Genomic DNA, 9,079 nt, shown 5'->3' on the forward strand with positions numbered 1-9,079 from the left:
TGAGAGCACAAGAGGCTGCAGTTCATGCAGACACCAGATGCAAATGAATGAGGCCACCGTCACCAGCATCAGAAGATGCCCAAGGACCCTGCTCAAGCCAGCTCACTAGTTAACCGTCCAGCCACTCCCAAACAAGGAAGTGTAAGTATGTACTCCTCTGTTACCCGGTGCATATAGTCAAACACTCAGACCTCCCTTCCAGTGCCGAATTGCAGAAAAGATAATGAATGAGGTAGATTTCCTACAGAGATCAAGTATAATGAGACCATGGAAACAAAGGGAGATGAACTTTAATTGCACTGAAAGGAGATTGTTTAAACCAGAAGACATTGACCTATTTTTAATTGATAAGTGTAAGTTTCCTGAGACTGATCAAGGTGTGGTTTCTTAAGGAAAAAAACAGCTTACTTTGTTGAAAATATAGAAGCTATATTTTCTTTCTACATAAAAGTACAGTATGAGCACATCTCTGACCCCACTATTGTAGACAAGAATACCCCAAGTAGTTCATGCCCAATTAAATATTCCAAATAAGAAGCCCCTTCCAACCAACCAAAATGTATATCAGATCACCAACATTTTTTAACATTATTGGTTTTATGGAAGATATTTGATGAAAACTTCAGAAAATAATTTTCTTTGATTTCTTATAACAAAATAGATTAGTGACCTCTACATATTTTCCTCTGTCAGCCAAGATTTTCATCAAAATGTCAGCCATGGGAGATAAGAAGCACTCTGAAAGAAGACACCAAATGCAAAGACCTGTATCTAGAATGAAATACAGTTGTGTGAAACCACGAAGGGAAAAGATTATCTACCTGTGTAACACTGTGACTGTGAAATATATATCTTTATATATTAAAAATATTGTATACATTCTGCTAGGGGTAAAGCTGACTTGTCAGATAAAAGGCTTCAGTTTCTTCAACTGTAAAATGAATGATGAGCAATGGAAAACCACTAACGTCTTTCTAGTTCTAAATACTATGGCTTGAGGATATGAGACGATTTGAGATGGAATGATCAGATAAAGACTGTTCATGTTATTGCATCTGCTCAAAATGGGTAGATGCAGAAGCTTTATAATACCTCTGGTGCCCAGCAGCACCTAGCAGAGTATCTGGGACATACCAGTTATTGGGTATTAGATATTAGTATTGGGCATTAGCTTATGGAAACTCCTGCAGGTAGTAAATGTGACTTCTATTGTACTCCTTATAACCAAATTCCATAACAAAAGACTACATATTCCTGGGAGGTGGAGGCTGCAGTGAGCCGAGATGGCACCACTGCACTCCAGCCTGGGCAACAGAGCAAGACTCCGTCTCAAAAAAAAAAACAAAAACAAAACAAAACTATGTATTTCTGTGAAGGAGAATTCGGCTCAAGAGACATTACATACTTGACTTGTATCAGACTTTACAACTACTGTATTTTTTAGGATATATTAGTAGACAGTAAATGGATGTGATTGTTTGCAAACACATCTGTGATATCCATTTTCTGGTTCAGTTTTGTTCGTTAAATCAGAATCTCAGAATTAGGAGGGAAGTTAGACATTAACCAGTAAAATTTCTGAATATGAAAGATGAGAAAACTGAAGAGTTTGGGAACATTCCTAAAGATAAATAATCATTTCATGATGGAACCAGGTTATCTGCTCTTTATCCAGTGCCTGGCCTCTGTCTCCCTACTGCCTAACTCAGTCATCTCATGAGTGTGAGCTATTGTCTGGATATCGCCATCTGAATCAATATAGCTTGTATTACTACTAACCAGAAAACAGGATACTTAGGTCCTAGTTCTGTTACTAACTGGTCATATGACCTTGGGCAATCATTTAACTTCATGATATTTCAGCATTTCAATTTTCTGTAAAATTATGGGTTTCTTTTAGCTAATCAATAGTACACTGATATATCTTTGGGATTAGAAATACAATTTTTTCTTTCTTTTTTTAAGAGACAGGGTCTTACTCTGTGGCCCAGGCTGGAGTACAGTGGCATGATCATACCTCATTACAATCTTGACCTCCTGGGCTCAAGCAATCCTCCCAACTCAGCCTCCCAAGTAGCTGGGACTACGCGTGCCTACTATGTCCGGCCAACTTTTTATTTTTTGTAGAGATAGGGGTCTCATGATGTTGCCCAGGCTGATCATGAACTCCTGGCCTCAAGCAATTATCCCTCCTCAGCCTCTGAATGTGTTGGGATTACAGGTATGAGCCACCACACCCAGCCTTATAATTTTTGTCTTTAAAAACAGCAATCTCTTCCTTTTAAATTCGGAACAAGTCTGTGTCTGCATGAATGAGGTGGAATTTATCTTTGATCAATGAAAACCTTCAAGATGGCAATTTCAGACAAACGAATCCTTTCATTTTCTTACAAATTAATAAGTGCCCTGATTCAGATAACTGTCCAATTGTTTCTGTCTTTCCATTGCAATACTGGAGTCTAGGTGCAGCAATTATCTGATAAGTCATAGACTAACTCATTGTGCCAGGCATAAAATAAGCACTCAACTATTTCTGATTGCTTAAACTCAAAATTCTGAATTAGTAGATTACTAAATATGCCATTGCATTGACATATCTTGCATTTTGGATGCTTTACTTGCAGGGAGAAAAACATAGTACAAAGAATTATATACTATTGATATGTATTATTTATCATAATTGGCTTAATATTATTTATTTTAAAATTAGTATAACCTCTGGATGACATTTATCTAGTACAATTCTAAAATCTTCCTAAACACAGGATAACATAGACTGTTCTCATTCTACTGTATTCTTCTGAGTTGTAGTTGACAATCCAATTCTCAAATACTATGCATTGGGTTTAAATGAGACACCACTGAAATCAAAGGTACAAACAGCCTATTCATGTCTCATCGCATTATTATTCTAATTAATATAAGTCACACAGGTGCAATGTGTGATGAGAGGCATTTATAAATTAATAAATAAACACATTTCAAAAGCACTGTGACTTATACAAATAATGCCTCAATAAAAAAAGACACTATTGTCCAAAGACTGTTTGTTGGATTATTAGTTTATAAGCAAACAAACAGAAAAATGACAGAAATTTCAAACAGTAACCTCTCTGGAGGGAAACAAAGCAGTTCAAGAGAAATAAACAGCTGTACATAAAAGATTGAGTTAAGGGTAATTAAAAAAAATCCTGAGAAAGTGATAAGCTCAGTGAATATCCTTTTGAAAGAGAGACAGAGATACAGAAACCTGGGATTGAAATAGTATCTTGCGGCTTTACAAAGCTTTTTATCCAAGGACCCACCCACTTTACGAAAACAAATTTGTTAATTTTCCACACATGCTTTTGACTCTGGGTAAGTGCTATGTTACGGCAACCTTTTACAGACAGAAGAGTTGGAACTAGAAGGATGACCCGCGCACAGGATCAGTAATCAGCAGTGCTCAGAACAGGGCCATGAACCCCTCTCTCAAATTCCACTGCTTCAGACCCTCTCCTACTTTCCTATCTTGCTGAATGAGCACCAATGGGTAACACAGTTGAAAGCAAAGTCACCATAATACTAAGTATTTAGCACCTTTCTTCCAGGGTGCTTGGCAGACATTACCTCATTAATCTTCATAACATCTTTAAGAAAGTGGGCGAGATTGTCTCCACCCTCATTTAATGAATGGGGTAGCAATTGCTTAAGGCCAGGACATGATTCAATGTCATGGCCAAAAACGGACCAACGTTCCTGAAACCCTCACTCAGGTCAGTGTACTATCAGCCACTCTAGGAGTATAGGTAGCTCTTGAGTCAGCTGACAGTGAAGGAAGATAATTCCCAGCGTTGGCAGACATGGAAATAGACCAGATAAATAACACTACCCATTGTTACCCAAAGCAGCAAAACACACAATTCATGTGTTAGCCAAACAAATGTTTATTGAGGGCCTGCTAGAAACAGTTTGCTGTTGGGAGAAACAAAGAAAGGAAATGAACTAAGTAAGGAAAAAAGACCCATAAATCAAACATGAACACTCCACTGAAATAATTTATTCATTCATTCATTCATTCATTCATCCTCTTGTTCAATGAATGAGAAACCTTCCAGATCCTTTCAAAGTGTGGAGGATACAAATACAAATCAGACCTTACCTTTAAGAAGATTAGTCTGCAAGGCTAATCAGATATTTAAACCTTGGAGTCTACAGGAATAAATATTAAATCAAAGTTATGCCCAGCTGTCAGAGAAGCAAAAAAGAATAGCATTTAAGAAAGGTGGACATTTATTTATTTATTTATTTATTGAGACATAGTCTCACTCTGTCACCCTGGGTGGAGTGCAATGGCCTGATCTGGGCTCACTGCAACCTCCGCCTTCCGGGTTCAAATTATTCTCCTGCCTCTGCCTCCCGAGTAGCTAGGATTATAGGCTCCCTACCACCACGCCCAGCTAATTTTTGTATTTTTAGTAGAGATGTGGTTTCACCATGTTGGCCAGGCTGGTCTCAAACTCCTGACCACATGATCTGCCCTCCTTGGCCTTCCAAAGTGCTGGGATTACAGGAGTGAGCCACCATGCCCAGCCCAAAAGGTGGACATTTAGTAGGATGATGACTACAGTAATATAAAGCACTTGGGCTAGAAATGGAAACCACTAACCATCTCTTTTTGTGTATTGGGCCTGGGTTTTCAAAGTATGTTTACCTGGGCTCATCAAGGATGGGGTGATGGGAATCCCACAAAGAGAGGCAGAAGGGCAGGAGACAGAGGTTCACTTCTCTACTTCTGTTCTGATCTCTGTGCCTTATTTGGCTAAACTAGACCAGAAAATGAGTTAACACTGGGTGACCATCTAGGATAACGGGAGATAGTAGACCAACCATTTTTCCCATTAGCTTTACTGAAGGGGGCATGAGGCCCTTGATACAGAACCTAGTTTCCTTCCCAGGACTTCGGGACATCTTGTTGCTTTATGAAAACACCTTTGTGCTCTCCATGCCTGTTACCGTTTACATTGAGAGGGGTGGATACAGCAAGTTTCTGCACGCCCGCAGATACGTCTATATTATACGGGATATAATCATGAAGTAGTGTGAATAGACACTCTACTTATATGTGAGGGTTTATATAATGTTTTATATATTTTTCAAACATGTTGCTCCACAAATTATCTCATTTTGATCTTTACAACACGTCTGTGAGTACACAAGACGTATAATATGATGTCTGCTGACAGCTAAAGAAAATGAAGCTCGGAGAGTTCAAAGCTGTGCCTGAGTTAAAACAGAAAACAAGATGGAGAGTCTGACTCCACGCAGGGCTTCCTGACTCTGTCTCTGTCCAGACATTTCCTCAGACTCCCTAATGAGGCTGAGAGCTGAGAGTCTGAAAAGACTGTCGATAGATAAAGATCGCTAGGTGTCCAAAAATAGTTGAGACCCATGAGAAAGACAGAGTAGCATCCCTTCCCCTCAGTTCCTGATGTGTTCTAGCAAGTTCTCAGGTGTGTTGAGAACTGAAGAGAGTTAGGAAATCCTCAAAGGGAGCACACAGGTGGAGCTGGACCACGCCCTGTCTACTTTCAAACTGTCCTTCCCTGTGCTGGTGGGACGAGGACTCTGCCTAAAAACCTTTAACCCAAGAATTTCCAGTGCCTGTGATTCAGCCCCACTTGAGGGGACAGGTGGAAATTCCACCAGAACCAGATTGATAATAATAATATAATAATAAACCAGAAAAAAATAATCTTTCATCATGAGTGGTGATAGCCTTAGAGAAAATTCCATGACACTAATCACAATGTTTGTTTGAAGATGCACTCAAGCTAAAGTCAGCTTAGAGATGACCAGAGGGGAATATAGGTATGACTGCATCACATCTTTGTAAACTCAAGGAAGAGCAACTTTCCAAGGAAAACATGGAAATATCTTTACTGTTGAAGTTCCCTCTGATAGTGCTTTTTTGGATTTGATTCCAATAAATAAATCTTTATTTTTATTTATTTATTTTTTTTGAGACGGGGTCTCGCTCTGTCTCCAAGGCTGGAGTGCAGTGATGATCTTGGCTCACTGCAACCTCCACTTCCCAGGTTGAAGCAATTCTTGTGCCTCAGCCTCTCGAGTAGCTGAGACTACAGGCACACACCACTACACCTGGCTAATTTGTGTATTTTTTGGTAGAGACAGGGTTTCACCATGTTGACAAGGCTGGTCTCGAACTCCTGACCTAAAGTGATCCACCTGCCTCACCTCCCAAAGTGCTGGGATTACAGGCATGAGTCATAGTGCCCGGTCTCTAATAAATAAATCCTTTTAAGCATTTAAAGCTAATATTCCTCTGTGCCAACTTAACATAAAAATTGAGAATGTTAGGAACCAGCTAGGAGTAATGAATTGACCTCCCAGTGGACATATTTTTCCTAAAGTCCCTACAGGTGGTCAGTAGGATTCTAGAGTTTTGTATGCTGGTCTTCAGCCGTTCATCTCACCCTGAATCCAATTCCTCCTTCACTACCACCGTGAGATCATCCATGTTGTATGCCTGATTTTCAAAAATACTTTCACAAGAATTTCCCTGCTGCCTTCCTGTAACTTTGTGAGACAGGCATTCCTCTAAAATGGCACTCAGAGGTTGTATTGTAATTTCTCTGTTTTTAGATCTATCTCACCCTGTGTGCATGGCAAGCTCTATCTCATTCATCTTCATACCTGACACCGTGTGTGATAAAAGATACTTTTGAAGGAATCAGTGGAAAGAAATAAGGAAAGGAAGGAAGTGATAATAGGTATGTTATCCCTGGCTTACAAACAAACATAGAAAACTTAAGTGGCCTGATCTTAGTGGTCACACAACTGGATAGCAGCAATCCAATCTCAATCTCTCAGACTCACAGTTCCATGATATTAATCCCAAATTCTGCTGCCAATAAGAGATGGGAGAATTCTAGCTCCCTCCCAAAAATGGGCATAGAGAATGGGAAGTTTGTCAGATTACCCATTTCTTCTCTATGGCTTTCCCTAGGCAGAAGGAATGGGTCTTCCCACTCTGTGTCTGGTGCACCTCTTTCCTCTCAGGTAGGTCATTTGTTTTGCATGTGCATCCCTCAGAAGGATCTGGATTGCCCTGAAGTCAGGACTGAGCATTCAACTGGTAGTTAGTAAATGGATGAATAAGGAGACAGAGGAAAGAAAGCAGAGATGAAAAAAAAAAATGTTTCATTTATTTATCAAGCAAGCATAGGTAAGATGACATCCATGCCACTATCTTATGTAATAACACTTCCAAGAAACTCAGGGGGATAAAAACTCACACAATGTTTGTTAGAGTGAATCATACATCTAAGCTATGGCTATATTTTATTTCAGTATTAAATACATTTTAGAAGATAACAAAAGCAGAGCTATGAGGAGCAAACCCTCAAAAGTACAGAAATGAGAGTTATCGGTGGGGATGCCTTTTTGCAAACGGAACAGATAACAGAGTTGAAGCATTGAAATCAACTTTCCTTCCCACACATACATTCCATTCCATTAACACTCAGATCATGGAAGAACGGGTTAATATTCATAGGGTTCCTGACAAGAGACACAACATACGGCTCTGTAGGCATGCATGCATGGGCTTTGGCCAATTCCTTGGTGTTCAGGCCCTTGGATTTCAATGCCCAATGAGTTCTGTTAGAGGGAAAAATGGGCTTCTGATATAAGGTAACAAATAGTTTATTTTTCTCAAAAGAAACATCATTTACATTATGTCATTGTGGCAAAAACCCTTAAAATACAGAAAACTTGGGACCTCATTTCAGAGAGAACAAATATTTTGAAGTTACATAAATTTAACTTTATGAAAAATCATTTCACTGGCCTCAGTTTCCCATTTTGCTGCTGACTGGTAGAAACTTCATCAGGGACGTGCACAAGTCCATAGATGAGTACTTAATTTACAAACTGGTATTAGGGAGCTAATGCCCTACATCATCACTTCCAGGATGTTAAAAAGGGCGGGGAAGTAAGCTTAGGGCAAAAAGAAGCAACAATAAGTAGTGGAGACTAAGTTAATGAGCACTACAAAGACAATGGACTCATGGAATTAATTTTCTTTAGAGTATTAGAGATCGATGAGATATACACATATGATCTACATACATATGTACATATACTTTTAGATCTATTTCATTGGGTGCTCCATCTCATTCATCTTCATACCTGAAACCATGTGTAATACAAGATATTTTTTAAGGCAATCAGTGGGAAGAAATGAAAGGAAGGAAGCGATAATAGGTATGTGTGTATATATGTACATTATATCTACATATATCTATGTGTGTATATATATGTATATCATATATGTATGTACATATGAACATCATATATGTGTGTGTGTATGTGTGTGTGTTTGTGTGTGTGTGTGTATATATATATATATATCTCATATATACTGGCTCACTGCAGGCTAGACTTCTAGGGAGTCAAGCAATTCTCCCAGCTCGGCCTTCCAAGTAGTTGGGACTACTAATTTTTCTGTAGTTTTTACAGAGATGTGGTCTCACTTTGTTGCTCAGGTGGGTCTCAAATTCCTGGGCTCATGTGATCCTCCCACCTTAGCCTCAAAAAGTGCTGGGATGAGAGTCATGAGCCACTGCAACTGGCTTCAATGATTTAACAGTTAGACCTGTGAAAGATAGAGCTGTAAAAGGTAGAGCAGCAGCCATGGGCTCTCTATGAAACTCCATCAGTTACACAGAGGTTTGAAACTCACCACCAAGTTCAACCAGGGTAACATTCTCAAACTTCACACTCACTTTATGCACAGGAGCTTCAAGTCTGTGGCAGAGAGATCCTCAGTTATCCTAGGAAAGAATGTTATTGATGTTTTAATTTGTAAATTTGCATTTCCAGAAGATGGGAACTATAGTCATGAAAAACGCAGTGATGGTTAAATTCAATATCTCCCTTGCTTTCTGTTTCTTCCTTAAACATGCCAAGGGTGATCGCTCTTAGAGCCTTTTTATTGTAGCTCCCTCTTCCCGGAGCTGTTCAACCCTGTAATTCAGGATCTGACTTTTTCTTGACTTTCCGGTCTCAGCCTAAA

The sequence above is a fragment of the Symphalangus syndactylus genome, chromosome 1 (genome assembly GCF_028878055.3).
Source record: "Symphalangus syndactylus isolate Jambi chromosome 1, NHGRI_mSymSyn1-v2.1_pri, whole genome shotgun sequence".
Taxonomy (NCBI): domain Eukaryota; kingdom Metazoa; phylum Chordata; class Mammalia; order Primates; family Hylobatidae; genus Symphalangus; species Symphalangus syndactylus.